The 18,246-nt window shown below is 51.9% G+C and overlaps 1 protein-coding gene across 4 annotated transcripts in view; it reads right to left on the reverse strand.

Annotated features, from left to right (window-relative positions):
* Window positions 1-16,224, reverse strand: part of MAPK4 (mitogen-activated protein kinase 4) — a 46,545-nt gene extending 30,321 nt beyond the window's left edge. For 2 of the 4 annotated variants that reach the window (XM_005437964.4, XM_027803600.2), the window contains exon 1: window positions 3,530-3,724. The gene's annotated coding sequence lies outside the window, so the exon portion shown is untranslated. Of the gene's footprint in view, window positions 1-3,529; window positions 3,727-16,110 lie in introns of those variants that run through there. The other 2 variants (XM_055699511.1, XM_027803603.2) reach the window with 2 other exon arrangements.
* Window positions 16,225-18,246: the final 2,022 nt, after the last annotated feature.

Here is an 18,246-nt window from a genome sequence, read left to right on the forward strand (position 1 = left end):
GGAAATGTAGAGACATGTTCCCTCTTTATGAACACTGAACATATTTTACAGTTTCAATTTACCTCTTGCTTGCTTTTTCACTGAGGGCAGCTTAGCAGCTGCTGCTGCACAGATGCAAACCGATTTTATAATTGGGACCCCTTCTGCCATAAAATACAAGGACGGTAGAATTAAGTTTTCTTTTGTTCTTCCTCTCTCTCTCCCATATCATTCTGTACAAGGAAAGCATCTGTCCTCACATTGCTGCTGGGATCTGCACTGACCTTTCTCCTCCCTTCACTCCTCCGAAGGTTCAGGGGGGCTCTGCGTGCCCTCACACAGGCTCTCTGCTGCTGTCTCCCAGCAGACTCCCAGCATTTCCCAGCACAAGGCTGGACTGTGATGTTGCGATGAGCTTTCCCTTCTCACCAAACCCACTCCAAGCACTGGCGATCTCTCTAGCTAGATGAATTCATTAAAGCTCAAGCGTCCTAACAAGATGTCTGTTATTAACAGCGCACCACAGGTGCTAATTAAAGAAGGATAACAATCATCTCTCACTTGAACTACTTGTAAAGGGCTGGATCCTGCAAACCATTACACCTCAACAGCCTTTTCAACCGGGCTGAAGATAAAATGCTCTGCTACAAAGCAGGAGGGTTCTAGCAGGGGCTGTGCACATCATATGGGCTTCGCTTATTGATTCCCATATCAGGTAGATCTGGCAGGAGCACGATAAGATTCATTTTTTCATTCCCTCTCTTCTCCCCAGCATCCTTCCCCCACCCAGCAAAAGACTTTCAAACGTCCTTTATCTCTGCCTTGCTGCTCCCCACAGCGCAGCAGCAGCATCCCCGCCATGCATGGTGGAAGCCATCTCCCACCCAGAGGAGCCGGGCTGCAGAGACCCTGCGGCAGAGGGTGCAGCAGACCAAGACCAGGGAGTTTGGTGCCTGCTGGTCCCATGATGGACTCGCAGGTCTTTCGGAAATGTCTCCAAGCTTTAGTCACAGTAATGGAGTTACTGAAGCAGAGGGAAATATGGGCAAGTCTCCTGTAGCACTTAGCTTCCCGGCCAGCGACTGCTTCAAGGCTGAAGTTTAATTAGTCCTCCCCATCAATAAACATGGACTCCTGGTGCTCAGTTCTGCAGGAACACCCTGCAGAGAGCCCCAGGAAGCGTCGCCCTTTGGGGCAGAACGCGGGTAAAGGCAATGCCTGTGCTCTTGTCTTGGCAAACAGCCTCTTCCCTCCTGCAGCTCAAGCTGTAACTACAGGATCTGGTTCCCTGCTTTGCAACCTCTTGCACCACCCAGGAATATGAAGTTTCTATCACAGCACTGGGGTGTTCGTGCTCTGCCCCTCCCTGAGACCCTCCACACCCCCTGATGCCTACAGGCTGCACTTTGCACTGGCCCCCCAGCAGAAAAAGCACATGAGGAGACCACATGTGGATCCCAGGGAAACAGGAAAACTGGGGGGCAAGAACCCACCCCAAAAAACCCGGTCTGATCTCAAGAGGAATGAGCTGCTCCCCAAACCTCATGATGAACACAGCCAACAACAGGAACTGTTCAGCCTTTTTGGGCTGCTGAAGAACAAGTGATGCTCTTGTGCTGTGTGTCCTCAGCTACCTTGGTGCGGGGGTCTCCACCAGAGACAACCCACACTGGGACCCCAGACAGCATTCACAAGCCTGTGCACTGACACCGGCAAGCATGTGGGCCTCTCTGAAAAGCTGCAAAGTCAGAGCACTGCTGTTGTGAGCTCCTCTGAGTGAAGCTCTTGCTAACTATCACCAGCACAGTCCTGCCCCCCAGCAGAATCAGACCCTTTTACGCCAGAGCTGCTTACAGCAAAGAGTCAGACACTACTACAGTCAAACCAATGAGCACGCTTGAGATTTCTAAACACAAGTTTTATCCTCCCAGCTTCACTAGAGGTGCCAACACACGGCACATTCATGTACCCTGGGTGATCCAAGGAACATGTCTTTCATGAAGAGTTTTTTCCTTTGGGATCTGCTGTGCCCTGACAACCCCGCTGTACCAAACAGCCGCCACACAACCAGCTCAGGAGCAGATCATATACCTATTTCTCCGAAAACACTACTTATCAGATGACTTTAATACCATGATCCAAACAGAAACCCGTTGATAAGATGCACAGAGCTGCCAGCAGCTAAAGGCCAGAAGGCACCAAGTAGCATGGCCCCAGAAGGAAGGCGAAATCTCTGTGAACCTGTGGGAAAAGCCAGAGGGAAAAGGCAAAACCAAGGGGAAACAGCACAAAGATTAACCCAGAGTCCTGGCCTGAACACTAGTAAAGCACACACAATTTTCCCATGTATACCCCTGGACTGTACGTGAGCAGGGCAGCATCACCCAGCACAGCAAAGCCACCTTTGCTGCCCAAACCTCTTGCAGGAAAATATGAATTTTCCTCCTTAATGACTAGGGTGCCTGTGGACAAGGCAATTTACACTAAGAAAAAAAAAAAGGAAAAAAAAAAAAAAGAAAAATCAGGCAACGTTCATTAGTTCATAGAAAGAACAGAAAACGATGAAGAACCTGCTGACACTTGCAGGGTTTTTTAAGCTGTGCAGGGGAGCCACCCATCTGCCCCTGGCCAGAGAGCTGGTTTTGGTAAATCAGCCGTGGCAGGGGGCTGCGAGTGGCTGAACACAGGCGAGACATGGGGAAAGGTCTCGTTTCCCAGTGGTACCCAGCACATGAAGCTACTCTGGACTTGACAGTCTGCAGCCAGACAGAAACCAGACAGTGCCTTGAACAAACATGGCTCAGTACAGGCATCCCGCAGTCAACGCACCCTCTCCCACCAGCCTAAGTACTTTCATTTGACATGGTATTAAGGAGAAAAGCCCAGCTCCATCTCTATGAAGGCATCCCCCTGTGTCAAGCAGTCCATGATGGACAGACATCATAGTCAGTGCATTTTGCTGCACCTCTAGTGTCCATCCTGCTGGATGGACTCCTCAGCCCTAGTCCTGCCAGCTGCGGTTTTCATGCTGCACGGGCTTTTAACGGCTGACAACACATCGATTTAAAACCAGCAGAATTATTTCCGTTACCTAAATAAAGCAATTCCTAGAATGGGTGACTCAGAAGCCTCTCCCCTAGCCATAAATCAGAGTGGAAACACAATACCTCATTGGGGCAAATCACTTTGCCCTTTTCGTTTGGCACCTACAGTCTTTTCTTCTAAAAAAAAAAGAGACAAGAAGATCCGTTCTCTGCTGGCGCTTCGTCAGAGAGCCGGGCCTTTGCTCCCCAGGATGCCACAGGTCAGGACTTTGCCTGTGTTATCACTGGAGGGGTTGGACCAAGATAAGCAAAAGCAGGGCAGTTATTAAAAAAAATAATTAAAAAAAAATACAGAAACAGCCCTAGAGGGTATTTTACTGTGACTGAAGAGCCCACACCAGGAATTTGCCCCAAAGGAGGTATGTGCAGCATATTACCAGCATGCAAAGAGATGGCAGAGTAACTTCTTTGACTCTCCCCTACCCTCCGCGGGCCCCAAAAGGTACCTCCGTGAGCAGAGCGTGATGTCCTCTCAAAACACTGTGCTGGGATCTTGCAAAAGTGCTTGCACTTGTGTCTCTCAGAGCTGGTCTGTAACCTCCCCTTAATCCTTCTGCTCACTGACAAATCTCATCCAGCTTATTCTGGGGGCCAGGGCTGGACCGCTTGCAGATCTGCACACTCAGCTTGGGAAAACAACGAAGACAGGCTTTAGGAAAAGGAAAAAAACCCTGCATTTGCCTGCAGAAACCATTTCATAAAGGTTTCCGCCCTCACTCCTCCCACTGCAGTCCCGCCGTGATGGCCCCACGCTGCTGCAGCCCCAACATAGCAAGAGATGCTCCTGCAGCAACCCAGAGAGGAAAGGGGGTAAAACTATGTGGTGCAGAGACTGGCCCAGTGCCCCAGCTAGGAACACCCCGCCGATGCCTGCCTCTCCACCCACGCAGCACCACCGAGGGCTTGGGGGAGCTGCACCTCCAGCCACCTGCTCTGGCTTCCATCATCTGAGAGGGGTGAGTGACCAGACATCCATCTACAAACCTCTGGGATGGCAATGGCCTGAACCGATGCTCCCTGAGGTGCCAGGGGGAGCTGGACCGAGAGCCACAGCCACTGAGCACGGCTCGATCAGGTATACAGAGAACGTGACCTGTAACCCATCATAACCAGCACAGTTAAAACCTCACGGAGAATCAATCATACGTCCAGGAGGCTGTCCAGATGTGGCATTTCACCATAAGCTCTGTGATATTTGGCTACTGTTGAAGAGTCAGCCCTTGGTCCAAGCACACGGGGGTTTAGGTAGCAACATCTCCTAGATGTTCACCTTCAAGGGCAGGCTCGAGCTGCACTTCAAGCCCAAACGGCTTCCCCACTCCTATAGACACAAGCCCTCATTCATGGCCAGGTTTCTGTGCTGCACACCTCCGCCCCACAGTATCCATGCACAATGGAAAGGGCAGCCGCCGCAGCCTGACCCACACAACCAGCCCACCTGCCCCTGTACACCCAATCTGCCTGGGGGAGCAAGGCTGGTCCTTCCCAAAGATGGAGACTTCGCATCCCAAACTTCAGCTCCTTCCTTGGTCTGACTCCCTAAAGAGCAGGGCCACAAGGTCCCACACCCCCAGAACAATGCCGGAGACCAGGAATCCCACACTAAACACTTCACACAGCAAAGCTCCCCCTCTTCCACTCTGGAAAAAAGGTTTTAATGATTCCCAGTGACTGTGGGAGACCATGGAGCATAGTCATGGGGTGTCAGCAGCCCACAAAGCTGAAAGCCCGTGGCAGAAATGCGCCGGCATCATCAAAAATAATACATGAGATTTTCTAGAAAATTAAAACAAAAATGTTGTAAGTAAAAAATAGCCCAAGCAAAACCAAAACACACTCCCAGTGACTTTTAGCCATCCAGATAATAGATGGGGAACAAAAGGCTTTGCTGGACCACTGCTAAAGCTTGCTCTCAGTATAATCACCTACTACTATAACGAGATTATGTGGATTAGCTGTATTTTAAGGGAACATCAATGAACTGGACAGCCTTTCGAGGCAGGTTTTTAGTGCTACACAGAATAGTATGAGAAAGACATCAAACCAGGCGGCTATTTTTAGAAAGCATTCCTCTAAATAACTAGGTGGAGAGAGACAGCAAGGCAACAGAGGTATGTTACTGCAGGCAGTAGCTGAATGAATGAATATTGCAGAGAAAAAGAGAGTCATCCCTGGTTTCTCTTGGCTGAGTTGCACAAGAAATGAACTGAGTCAGACCCAAGCTTGCATTCCTCCAATGAGTCCGTTTACACAACATGGCAAAGGTTGGAGGGAACAAGCAGCACAGGACACACACTGCTAAGAGGAAAATGCGAGGCCAGGATGATCCTGGATGAACATGCTGGGGTTTGTGCCTGGTGCTCTTGGGGCACCTGCACTCCCTGACCCCACAGCCCTATGGAGGTGACAAGTCCTAAGTCCTCTCCCCAGCTGCAGACAGGGCGCATGTCTGGGAAGGTGTCTCCCAAACGAGACTGAAATTAGACTTCTTCATGGCATCCTTCACCACGTGGGATGCAGGAGCTGCATCGCACAGAGAGCGTGGCAGTAGCATGTCACCGAGGTACAGACAGACAGGCGTTTGGCCGGTGCTCAGAGGGACAGGTCTGCTTTACAGTCATTGCACTCTTGCTCAGAAAACCCAGAGCTCATGTACTCACTCTCATTTTCTCCTAACTACCCTCAGGATTTAAGAGGAACTCAGAGAATCCATTATTTTCATTGCTTTTTGTCCTCGGACCTTACTCCTGCAAAATCCCATCCATGGAAGCGCTCAAGGCCAGGCTGGATGGGGCTTGGAGGAACCTGGTCTAGCGGAAGGTGTCCTTGCCTGTGGCAGGGGGTTTGAACTGGCGGGGCTTTAAGGTCCCTTCCAACCCAGTACATTCTATCATTCTACCAAAATAGCCAGCAACTTCAAAATAAACTGCACCGTCCAAAGTCCTGAACTCTTCTTTTCCAGGATGGATCCAAGCTGGAGCCTTGGGGACTGACGCCTGGACATTTTTCTCCACATGTTCTATCCAGCCGCATCTCCGTGCCTCCTCTCTCATCATGACTCAGCCATGGCTTGTAAATAAAACACAATTAGGGATTAAGCATCAGAGCAGCACAGCAAAAGGATGGCCCCTACCCCAGGAAGCTCACAGCCTGGGATCTCCAACTCCCACCCTGGTGAAGCAACAAAAATAACCCATTAAAAAGTCACTTTAATTGCCTTGCCAGTGGTTTGCTCAAACCCCAGCTAATGCTCGAGGTTAAAAATTAATTAAGCCTTAAATAGCAAATTCTCTTCCATTCCTCCCATTTTTACCCTTAAATTTTAAAGAGTTGGCGGTGAATGGGGAAACAGGTCCAGCCAGTCCTCCAGCCCTTGTACCCAGCTCTCCGCAACAAGGACCAGGCTCAGTTGCGCTGGGTTCGCTCTGCCGCGGGCTCCCATCACAGGCACCCAGCCTGTCTTGGGCCATACCACCCCGGCTGCTGCCCAGATGCAATTAAGACAGTTACAAAGTTGATATTCCTCATGCCAAAAGGAGTCTTAACCAAAATGAGAGAATTGAAAGGGTTCAACCACGCACCACAGCCCTCCAGAGCCCTGGGAAGATCTGCTCCGTCCCACATGGGGCTTACGCTCCTCAGACACTACTCAACACTTTGTGTCCAAGTTGACCACCACTCAGGAGAAGAAATGTTCTAGCACAACATTTTTGTTGGGGGGACGAGGGAAAAGAAAAAAAAAAAGTAAAAAAAAAAAGAAAAGATATAAACAGGAGGTGAACGTATGTAGCAAAGCCCAAACAGCACCTCACAGGAGCACAAGTGGAGCATGGCCTGCTCACTGCCTGGCTATCGCTGCCTGCTACACGAGGATCATCTGAACTGGGCACAATCCTGTTCCCCATCAAGACCTGGGTGCCCAGAAGGGAGGAGGGAGTGAGACAGCAGCTCCACGGCAAAACTGGGAGGCTACTGAAAGTTTGGGCTGGTTTGCGCTTTTTTCAAATTTGATGCTTTAAATGTAGGGCTAGAGTATCAGCCTGCCCATCGCTTCATTGAGAGCAATGCAAATTAAGGTCCTTCTGCACCAGCTGGGGCTCTAGACCCCCCAGTGCCCAGCACTTAGCCAAACGTTGCTCTCAAACATCCCTTCTGCTCTGCACAGGGCCATAAAAGAGTGATCAGGATGGAGCAGTTTCACAGCCTTAATCCATTTCTTCACTTTTGGCTCCAGTGGGCAGTGAGATACCCAGTTTGCAAAAGGAACCATGCCAAGAAAACCTGACTGAGTGGTTTGGTTGGCAAGACTCAAGTCTCAGTGACGTACTTTTTTTTTTCCCCCTTTCAATATCTATTGCTCAAAAAATGCTTTCTAAAGATTTTGCAGATCTTACAGTACTTTGCTGGGATGAAGGAAAGCTGACAAACATATTATGGCAATAAAGATTATTTTTTCTGCCTGAGTAGTAGCAGGCACATGAGATTTATTCAGATAAAAGAGGCCAGCATTAAGAGATGAGCTTAGATTCCAGGATGCTGGTCCAAATCATTGGGAGATCTGGTGACTCCATGGGGGACGGGCATCCCACATCCGCAGCAGGGGGTGTCCTGCATTAAAAGCAGCATCCCCATACCCTTTCTAGGGCATGCAGGACCAACTGTCCTCCTCAGTCTCACTGCACTGGTGAAATGAAGGTGGTGAGACGAGCAGAGTACTAACCCATGCTCCTCTGTAGGGAAAAAAGTTTTCCAAACTTTGCCATAACGTTTTTTCTCTAGCTGTTCAGCTGCTGCATTAATCCTGTGACTGCTCCTGGGATCTGCTGAAACACACAACATTTTCATGTACTGAGAAGATGTTACAAGTATTATAATTGGAATTTCCTTCAAACTCCTTCCCTTTTTCCAAAACACACTCTGCCCATTTTGCTGCATTTGAAGAGCAGGCGGCAATTATCTTTCCAGCTCAGAGATGTATTATTTTTTTTTCATCCTTAGACTAATCTTTCTAACAGTTGAGATCGTGGCATTTCTAATGACTTAAGGAGACAAAGACTGTAAAAGCCTTTCCTGAATGCAGAATTGCCTCGGCGCTCTCCAAGCACACAAGATAATGAGGCCCTTCAAGTGCCGTGATCAGACTCCTTTCTACCAGCCCGATTAGTGCTGCTAACAGTCTTGCTTCTGTCTCCTCCATCCTCACCCAGTTCAGCAAAACGCTCTCTGCAGCATTTACACTTTGTTAATCAGTTGGTATTTAGCAGAAATCCGAGGTCGCTTGTGCTGAGCTGTTCTGCCTGCTCACCTGCTTCAACGATGCAACTGAAACCCCAGGCAAAACCCAGCGCCGAAGGGGCACGCAGATGGCACGGGCGTCTGTCGTGCCTAAAATCAAGCAGGTATTTTGGGAACGGATGCAGCCACCTCGTTACTCTCAGAATTTTTTTCCTTTTTGAATGAGCTCCTGTCTAATAACAACAGCAGATAAGGCTCAGGTGAAGCTTGCATGTGAGACAAGACAAAAAGTCAGTAATATCAAGCGCTGATACTGTTTGGCAAATGTAAAGCCCATCAAGATGCCCTTTGAGATTTCCCTGCCCCTTATTCATGCAAGAAAGGAGATGACTCAGCAATGATACTGCGCGCATCGCGATCCCTTCACAGCCACTGGTTTTGACGCAAGCTTTATTTTCTTAAAAGAGTTTCACCAAACTCCACATTTCCCTGTTCACCTCTGCTACCAGACAACTTAAACCTGACCTCAGGTATAAAGCAAACACAGGGGGAGGGGGAAAGAGAAATGCACATATGAAATTTCAACGCTGCATTACAACGCATCTCACTGAAGTTTAGCAAATGGTGGCACAGGCATGCAGAAGCGAGGAACACGTGCCAGCTGCTGTTGCTAGCACAGCTGTATGCACATCTGCCCCCCGTCCTGCAGCATCCCCTTCAATCTAGCAGCAACTCCAGGAGCTGCAAGACCTGCTCCTCTCCACCCCACAATCACTTCTGCTTTACGAGGTTCCCTTTTGGCTTCCCCCACCAGCTCCCTGGCCACCTGTTCCCACTCCCAGCTTTCTTCAGCAAGACAAGCGTCATCAACCTTCCCAGAAACAGCAGCAGTCTGCTCCATGCTTGCTGCCCTACTAAAAGCACGTAATTATTTCTAATTTACAGCATTTCTGTACTTCTGGCCACGCTCAGCCTCGGAGATACGTGGAAGGAAACCAAGGCTGGCCTGCTTGTTTCAGGCTCTGGGGAAAGGCTTTTCTGAGGTTAATAAAACCTCCAATTAAACAAAAAACAAACAGGGAAAAAAACAGAATTCCCACAGAGAAGAAGAAATGTCATTCTTAAAAGAAATTATCTGAAATGCTCTGCAGATCAGATTCATTGCTTGTAGAAGAGACACAAACCAGTCGCAATGTTTCAACCCACAACACTGACATAAATGCAAAGAACCAACTTCCCCCCCCCCTTCCCATTCTCCTTGATCTCATTTTAATTGGAACTGGTCCCAGCTGAACTGGATCCTGAGAAGCCCAGCACCTACCCTTTGTCCTTGAAGTCATTTTAAGCCAGAACCTATTTCCACATTCACATTTCCAGCCCTGCCTCTTCACAGCAGTCAAGGGTTTAATTTCCCTTTACCCAAAGGCACTTTCTAATAGTTCAAAACTTTCCATATTTCACAGGACAGGGCAGGGAGAGTTAATGGAGCAGAGCCCTGGCGAGGGGCTGGGTACAAACAGTGCTGTTATGGCAGACATGGGACAATATTCCACCTTGACTGCAAACATGATCCAGCCTGCGTTTTCTTCTGCCTCCTCTCCTCCATAAACCCCCAGACCTCAGGAGCACGCGGTTTGGGGCTGGGGATACTCCCAGCTCCTTCCAGAGGGATCAGCAGCATCACAGCCACAAAAGCGAGAGATGGGGAAGGGACAACTCCTTGCAGAAAGGCTCATGCCTCCATAGCCATACGCTGCATTCCCCTGGCCCTGATTCACTTACACGTAGGGACAAACCTCTCCCAGGGTCCAGAGATGATCTGCAGAGTTTCCTTTAGGAAGGGATTTTGGGAGGAGGGCTTAGGAAGCCTCCAGAAGGAAACAGCCTGTACTCTGAAACATGACATTTGATTAGGCTTTTTATCTTAGTTTACATAGCTAATTGTTGCAGGTGTATCAGTTACCATGTAATTAATACTGTTGTAAAACCAGGTGTAGCCAAGAACCGAGTTGTGCAAACAAACTGAGCAGCTGGGACAGATGGACACTAATGGGTATTGGCCTGGGGAGGTTGTTTGCTCTTCCCTGAATCTGGAGGGATCCTAACGTCGAGCTGAGACACAGCCAACCCACCTCCCTAGGAAATCACACAGAGTCAGAAGGTCTCCCACCACTCAGCCTGGGAGTAAGACAACCAGCTCAGGACAGCAGAGGGCAACTTTTTATCCGTGGCAGGTCATAGCCAGCGAGGAAGGCACCAAGGGTGCGAGAGCAGATGCAAGGCTAAGGGCACAAGAGCAGAATGCAGGTTTCGCCCTGCACACGGCAAATCCACACTGGGTCTCCAGAGGGGACCGCTCTCCCTGTCGCAGAGCAGCTGTGCAGCCAGAACGATGCGTGAGCACCCCTGCGAGTGACCCAACAGACACGCATGTACCTGGGCACCACTTCTCACACCACCTGGGAACACTCACATCAGCGTCCTGGAAAGCTTCTTCCTCAAGTTCCCCTGCTCCTTGTCTTCCTCCCAGGAATGCCCCGAGGATAAGCACACCAACAGCCATGTAGCTCTGGGCCGCTGCAGCGGCGTGGGCTGGCCAGCTTCCTACAGAGATGACTGTTGTGTATAATATAGAAACTGAGCTGCTTGTTCCAAGCACAACCACGCCGACTGCTTTTTAAAGAAAGGCTTAGCTCGGATGCAAAGTGCTGCAGGAACAAACAGCGCTAATTCCCCCTGTAGCCTCCAAGCCAGGGGAAATTTTCAGTAGGGAGATTTGGGAGCTTGACCCGCTCCTGACCCGACTCCAGGGAATGGGAGCAACCACAAGGTCATCCTGGCACCTTTCAGCAGGGCTGAAATTGGCTCCTGTAAATCCTCACGTGCAATTCTGCCTGGAAAGCCTTTGAAGCAGATCACTGCTTAACCCTGCCCTAGCACTGGTCATGGGAAACACACAGTGGCTTCCCAGTGCCGGCCCTGGTCTGCACCAGTCAGCATCGTGCCTGCCTAGGAAGCGCAGCTGCTGAGGTCTGAAAGGTGCAGCACTCAGCTAGGAGAGGAGTATGAAGACACTGAGGTACAAAAGAAGAGATTAGGTGCTTAAACGTGCCAAAATAATTCAAACTACATGAAGTACAGTATGTTCTTCTGCAATGGTATCAAAGCCACTCGAAGACCATTTGCCAGGTGTTTGTGGGTCACAAGCACCAAATTTCACTCTCTTCTATGCATTCAGCTGCACTGGTACAAGGAAGGCAACATCTTGCCGCTATTCATCACATACATACACCCAGAGAGGCAAATAAAAATACCGCAACGCAGACAACTAATGAATAATCAATACCAAGCCCAAGGAACACACCGGTAAGTCTTTAGGATGAGAAGCGGCTGCTGGCACATGGAGCAGCTCATGTTTCAGTGTTAATTGCCCACCAAGCAGCAGATCTACGTGACAAGGACGAAGCCCAAATGAACTGCCATGTCTAATGCAAGTCCTCTTCCATTATAGCTTCTTTCTGTTTCTGTGCTAGTCACAGAAACTACAAGCCCAAAATAATGGCAGCAGTGTCTAAATTTAAAAGGGCAAATTTTACGAAGCCAAAAGCAATCATTAGCATCACTGGGAACATGGGACTCGCTTAAAGCATTTACCAAAGACCCCAAAAGTTACAAACCCAGAAAAGCAGCAAGAGTGAAATAATGAAAGAAAACATTCTGGCAAAAACAAGATGTGGAATCCGCATGGAAACATGATCTTTCAAAAAGGCACAGAAAAAGAAGACAGAAAAGAAATTGCACTGAAAAAGAAATGTCCAAGGTCGGTGACTGATGAGGACCTCTAAAGGAATCCATTAAATCTTAACAGCTAACAGAATTAATTGTAAAGTAAGTCACTTTTAAAGCATGCAAGGAATAGACAATTAGTTAGCTGCTAGATTCGCTAATAAGTACCACCAGTAAAAGTGGAAGTGAGTACTGTGCTGCCGACGGGATACTAAAAGGGTTACCAAGAGGACAAGAAAAACACAAGTCTACAGATTAACCATGTGCACCACACTGTAAAGCAGGGTCCTTCCCACCAACCTCTATAACCTGCCTTAAAACCCCTTACTGACAGAGCCTTCAGTACTGCCAGGCTGAAGAAAGCATTTAAAAAATCAACAAAAAAGAAAGCATTTACAAGTCAACCAGTGAAACACAGGGAAACTTTGTGTAGTCATGGTATTTTAAGAAAGGATGAAAGGTGAAAGGCAGGAGCAGCAGGCAACCCCTGGGGTCAGCTCCAGCTAGAACAGTGGGACAGAAATTTCAGGTAAATACACAAACCGGAGACTAAAAATACAATTCCAATCAGCCAGCTGAGTTTCCTGGAATTAGATCTATTTAAGAGACCTTTTTTTTTGTTTGTTTTGAGAGAGCTAACAGTGCTGCATGACACAGGCAACTGCCTGGACACAGTGTTTGCCCATATTTCTCCAAAGCAGATAATATTTTGAGGATGAATCTCACACCAGGTGTAATCAACTCCACACACGTTAGATGCCTGCTGATACAGCCCCCAGCATGGCTGCTGATGGGGTGAGACCAGTGAGGGAAGCCAGCAGCCAAGCACGGTCCTCAGGGATTTCTGTCACTGCTCAGTCTCATCCGTGATCTTCTGCAGGATTATATTAAACATAAATCTGTAACACAAAAAAACCCAGTAACTAATGGATGGTTGGTTGATGACACAGTTGCACAGAGACCCAAATCACCTCGGTGGAGGTCACAGTCCAACAGATCATGCTTTTGTGTGGCAAAGTAACACATGAGGCCAGAAAAGAGATCTCTGCCTGAGCCAGAAAGGGATTTGGGATGAGTGTGGGGCACCTCTTCTGCATACACCGTCAGAGCAAAGCCAGAGCAAAAGGAGGTGGTCCTTGAAGGTGCAACAGGAAACACATCCATTAGAAGCTGCAAAGCAAGCTCACACCAACACGTGCCATTATCAAGGTCACAGCTGCATCCAGGCCGGTACCCGGGCAACGCAGTCACACCAGTGAAGTCCCAAGGGTGGCCACAAAAAACGCACAAGATTGAGCAGGAGCCTCTCAGCACGAGGTTATGGCACCTTCAGACTCCACAGAAGCAGATGAAGAGGTGACCCGATCACTGCGGGCATGCAGTTGGGAGTGACAAGTCACCTTTGTGACAAGGGCACGACAACATCCCCCCGCTGCAAGTCGAAGCCAGGTAAGTTCAACCTTGAAATGAGATAGCATCTCCCCAGAGCGAGAGCAATTAAATGTTGGCACAAGGTTTGGGAGCAAGGGGTGGGGAGGGGGAGGCTCACCATTGCTTAGAGCCATTAAAATAAAATTAACAGGCTGGTTTTTAACCCAGCTTTCTGTGTCTGCAGGAGGATGAGCTGCAAACGCTTCCCTGCAGTTGCATTTCTGCAACACCTCCCACCTGGGGACATGGAAAGTTTCAGAAGCATTATTTATGCTTCAGAAAAAGGCCTGAGTGGTAGGAGAACAGCAGGGTCATGCCAAAAAAAGGAAAGATCAAGACCAAACAACTAAAACCCAAGGCTTGCAAGCACTGGGTTAGATTAATCTCACATAGATTTAGTCCTCAAATATCAAAAAACTCAGATATCCAAGTCAGAACCAGCACCCTGGAAGGCATTTGCCTGCCCTGCGCCTGAGGGTTAACACAGGGAGAAACAATCCCGTTCAGGAGGTGCCCACCCCCTCCATCTAGGGGGGGGTGTGTGTACAGCTCAGACCAGACCCTTTTAGACACCCAACTGAAGGCAAACCAATTGCACCCACCAAAACAGCTTCAACTGCAAGTAAACTGCCTCACGCCACCTGGAAAATCAAGAGGTAATTTTGGCTGATAATGCCAGTTCTGGTGGTATTGCCTTACTGAGCTGCCCAGCGCCCAGGAGGCAGAAGCAGGATGAGAAGCGACTCCAGTACCTGGAAGCAGGTCTCACATCGCTGGTCTAGATATGAAGAAGAGATAAACAGAGACCATCTGCATGAAGCACTTGGCCTGGAGAGCTTGAGGCTAGCCAGGATGCTCGCAGCCTAGCATCCTTCTTTCAGAACATCAGTTATTTGACTGGGATTTCAGACTTCACTGGTCCTTACTGGGAGGCTGGGCTCAGCCTGAGGAGCAGAGGGACTGTGGTGAGCCTGGCTTTTCTCTGCTTTGGCTCCGAGGTCAGGCAGAGGCTCACGGTGGTGATGCTCTCAGGCACAGGGGAATTGATGGTACATGGGTTATCATGCCCCTTTACCCTGTCCTCTTTTGAAGAGAGGAGGAATGCTGATGCTCATCTGCTGGGTATGAGATTTGTCCTGAAAACATCACATGCAACTCCAGCCCTGGCTCCTGAGATATCCTCACTATGGTCCTGGTCGCCCTTCCCCCACATGTCTCCATGGGATTATTTGTCACCTTCAACCTGATGGACATCCATCCATCCAAAAAGAGGAATGCGCACCGTAAATCCAACTCTCAGTTGCACCCCTCAGTCACGTCCAAGGTGGTGAAAAAGAAGTCACTGTCCCCAGGCCTCCTTCTGCAGGAGGCTGGGCTCCTGCTGCAGACCAGAGAGGGAAAAGCATTCTGCGTTTCCTGGGAAGTTGCCAACACCAGGTAGGATTAGATGTGCCAAATTAACAGCAAGGAGCAAGTGACACAGAGCTGAACGAAGGGACTGAAACCCCTCAGCAAGCAGCCAAGTGTTGTGGGTCCAAACCCCAGCCAGCTGCTTCGTCAGGAGAAACCCCTGGTATTACACATCACCTTCTCCGGCAGCGGTGCCCCCGCCTCGCACACAGAAGAGACACGTAGCACAGGTACCCAAACACCTCCAGCACCCCAAAAAAAGCTGAGCACCCCGAACCGCAGGGAGCCCCCTCTCCCCCACCCCACCCCACGTCTGGGGGCTGGAGGATGCGGCTGCATGACGCTGTGCGAGGACACCCTGTCAGAGCTGCGGGGACAGCAGGGTCGGGGCTTCCCCCCCCGCCCCGTTCTGGTACTCGCATCTCCGCCTGGGATGCACCTTCCCGCGGCACCGTGCCGCCGGCGCTGCAGCCGAAACCGCGCTCGCCACACACGGCGCCGGTGCCCTGCCACTGGCGCCCGGCCCCTGGCCCCCGCGGCCGGCAGACCGGGGTCCAGCTCGGGCGCAGGAAACCCCGCCGGCGCGCAGAGCCCGCCCGGCCCGGGGCAGCCGCGGGTTTCCCGCCCCCCGCACCGGGAAGGGGCCGGGACACGCCAGGCACGGCGGCACCGGCCGGGCTCTGCGCCCATGTGGCCGTGCGAGCCCCTCGGTCCGTGCGTACCGTACGGCACCGACACACACGTAAAGCGCGTGTAACCCGGACAGAGGCACACGGCGCCGTGCCCCCGCCACGGCGGCGCACCGGGCTGCGGCGGCTGCCAGCCCCCCGCCCCGAGGCAGCGGGGTCTCGGCCAGGCCCCGCGGGAGGGCGAGGCGGCCCCGCCGGGCGCTGGCACGGACGGCTCCCCCCGGGCGGGTGCCGGGGGCTCCCCGCGCCCGGCCCCCGGCTACGGTACCGCACGGAGCAGGAGCGGGAACCCGGGCAAGCACACGCGCCAGCCCAGCGCCGCTGGAGCGGCCGCCCGGCTCCCCCCGCCCGGCTCCGCCCGCCGAAGCCCCTCACCGCCGAGCGGGCTCAGCCCGCAGCACCGGCTGGGCGCGGGGGGCCGGGAGCAGCGCCCGGGCGCGGCGGGGACGAGGGGAGCGGCGGGGCGCCGCACTTACCGGAGCCGCTCCGCTCCGCCACGGCTTGGCCCGGTTCGGCCCGGCTCGGCGCACCGGCACCGCGCTCCCGCCCCCGCCGCTGACGTCACCCACCGGCCTCAGCCGCCGCGCGGGGGCCACGTGCCGGGGGAGGGGCAGGGGCGGGGCCGAGCCCCGGCGGGAGCCCGGCGGGGACCCGGCGTCCCCTCGGTGTCCCCGGTAGGCGCCGCCTCAGGGGACCCGGTGCCCCCGACTACCCCCGCATTGTCCCGGTGCGGAGCCCTGAGGGGACCCGGTGTCCCCTCGGTGTCCCCGGCAGGCGCCGCCGGAGGGGACCTGGCCTGCCCTCCCGCCACGGTCCCTGTGGGGAGCCATCAAGGGGCGACCCCGCCTGGCGCCCACCTGGCGGCGTCCCTCAGGGTGACCCCGAGCAGGGACACATCCCCGGCCGGGCGTCCCGCACCCGCGGGGGTTTGTTGCTGGTGTCACTGCGCGGCTGTGCCCCCCGCGCCACCCTGCCCTGCGCCCGCAGCGTCCCCCCGCCTGCCCGCCCCGGGGCCCGTCCCCCCCCGGGCCCTCCCCCCCCCCCGGCCCCTGCCCCCAGGAGAAACAGGTTTGGGGCAGCGCTCCCTGCGGCGGGGGCTTTTGCAGGCCAGGCAGCCGCGGCCCTTCCCCTCCTGGTGGCACGACCCCGCTGAGCAGCCTCAATGGAAAAAAATCACCTTCCGCTGTATTTAGAGTGGGCAAGAACAATTAAAGGAAGCTGCTTCAACAGCCTAAGTGGAGGAAGCGCAATCGTTCGATAGTTATCGATCCCCTCCAGACAAGCGTGCGGCTTTGTTAGAGCTGGAGGAACTGAGCCTCCCTCCTCTTCTGCAGGGGACAGCGGTGAGAAAAAAAAAAAGAAAAAAAGAAAAAAAAAAAGATAAAATGGTCTGGTAAATTAAACACCCAGGGAATTGGGAGGAAATGAAGGTGTATCATTTTTGGAGGTAACAAGCCCCTCTACTGTGTCACTGGCTGAGATTAAAACAAACATTCCCAGCTGGTTGTCCCATGAGCCAGAAGGTGTTGAATTGGTGCTTATACCTGTTGTCAGTGCAAGGGGGGAAAGAAACGGCGAAGAAAGAGGAACAGGAGCATTAACAGTTATCGTTGAAACCTCCCAGGGAATCTGATCTCATGTGCCCCGTGCTGCTGCGAGCTTTGCCTTTCAAAGCCACGCATGGAGGTTATTCCTCTGGTTGACACAGGTAACAAACACACCCCTCCAGGGAAGAGCTCGATGGAGGAAAATGGGGCTGTTTGGGCAAAGATGCTCTCCCACATGCCTGTTGGCTGGTATCTCACATCAAGGTTTTATTGCGGCGATCTGTGTGACAATGCCATGGGCCCAGTGCTCCATGGAGAGGTTTCCACCACCGAGGCAGCTGCTGGCTGCTCAGTTTGAGCTCAAAGTGCCATATGGGAACAGAAAACAAGTTATGATCCTGGCTGTGGGGTGAGGCTGAAGCACACAGTCCCTGTGCTGCGGGAGCATGCTCTGCATCCGTGCTGACTGGGAGTCATCCAGCGATTTGAGGACTTCTCTTCTGCAGCTTGAACCCTTTGGTTTGTGGCCCTAGCCATTTTGTTTTAAGAAGCAGGCTAGCCTCTTGCAATTAAGCAGCAAGCATATGCCCACGCACGTACACATTTATATTTTCTTTTAAAAGGGTGGATGCCAGGTTTGATTGATACAGGTTTGGTTTTGGTGACAAGGCTGGATATTACTGGGGCTTCAGCAAACCAGGGCAGCGCTCAGCATCTCGCAGGACCTTGGCCGTCGTCCCCGGAGCGGTGCCAAGTGAATGACACTCTGGCAGTGCTGTGAATGGCGTACCACTACCACCAAATGCCGCAGCTTGGCAGGATCGGTCCCGAACGCTAACGGGATAAAGGGGCCTCCGTTCAAAGGGGGTGACAGCATGGCAGTAACTCCAGGCAGCTATAGTTGGCTCGTCGTCATGAAGCTGCCAAGCGTAATGGCTGAAAAATACCATATTTACGGTATGCAGTGTTGTGCGACTCAAACCGTACACCATAAACTGGAGGTTTTGGCACCCATGGGTGTGTAATGGTGCTGTGGCACACACAGAGACAGCAGCTGCTGCTCTC

This window comes from Falco cherrug, chromosome Z (assembly GCF_023634085.1).
Source record: "Falco cherrug isolate bFalChe1 chromosome Z, bFalChe1.pri, whole genome shotgun sequence".
NCBI lineage: Eukaryota > Metazoa > Chordata > Aves > Falconiformes > Falconidae > Falco > Falco cherrug.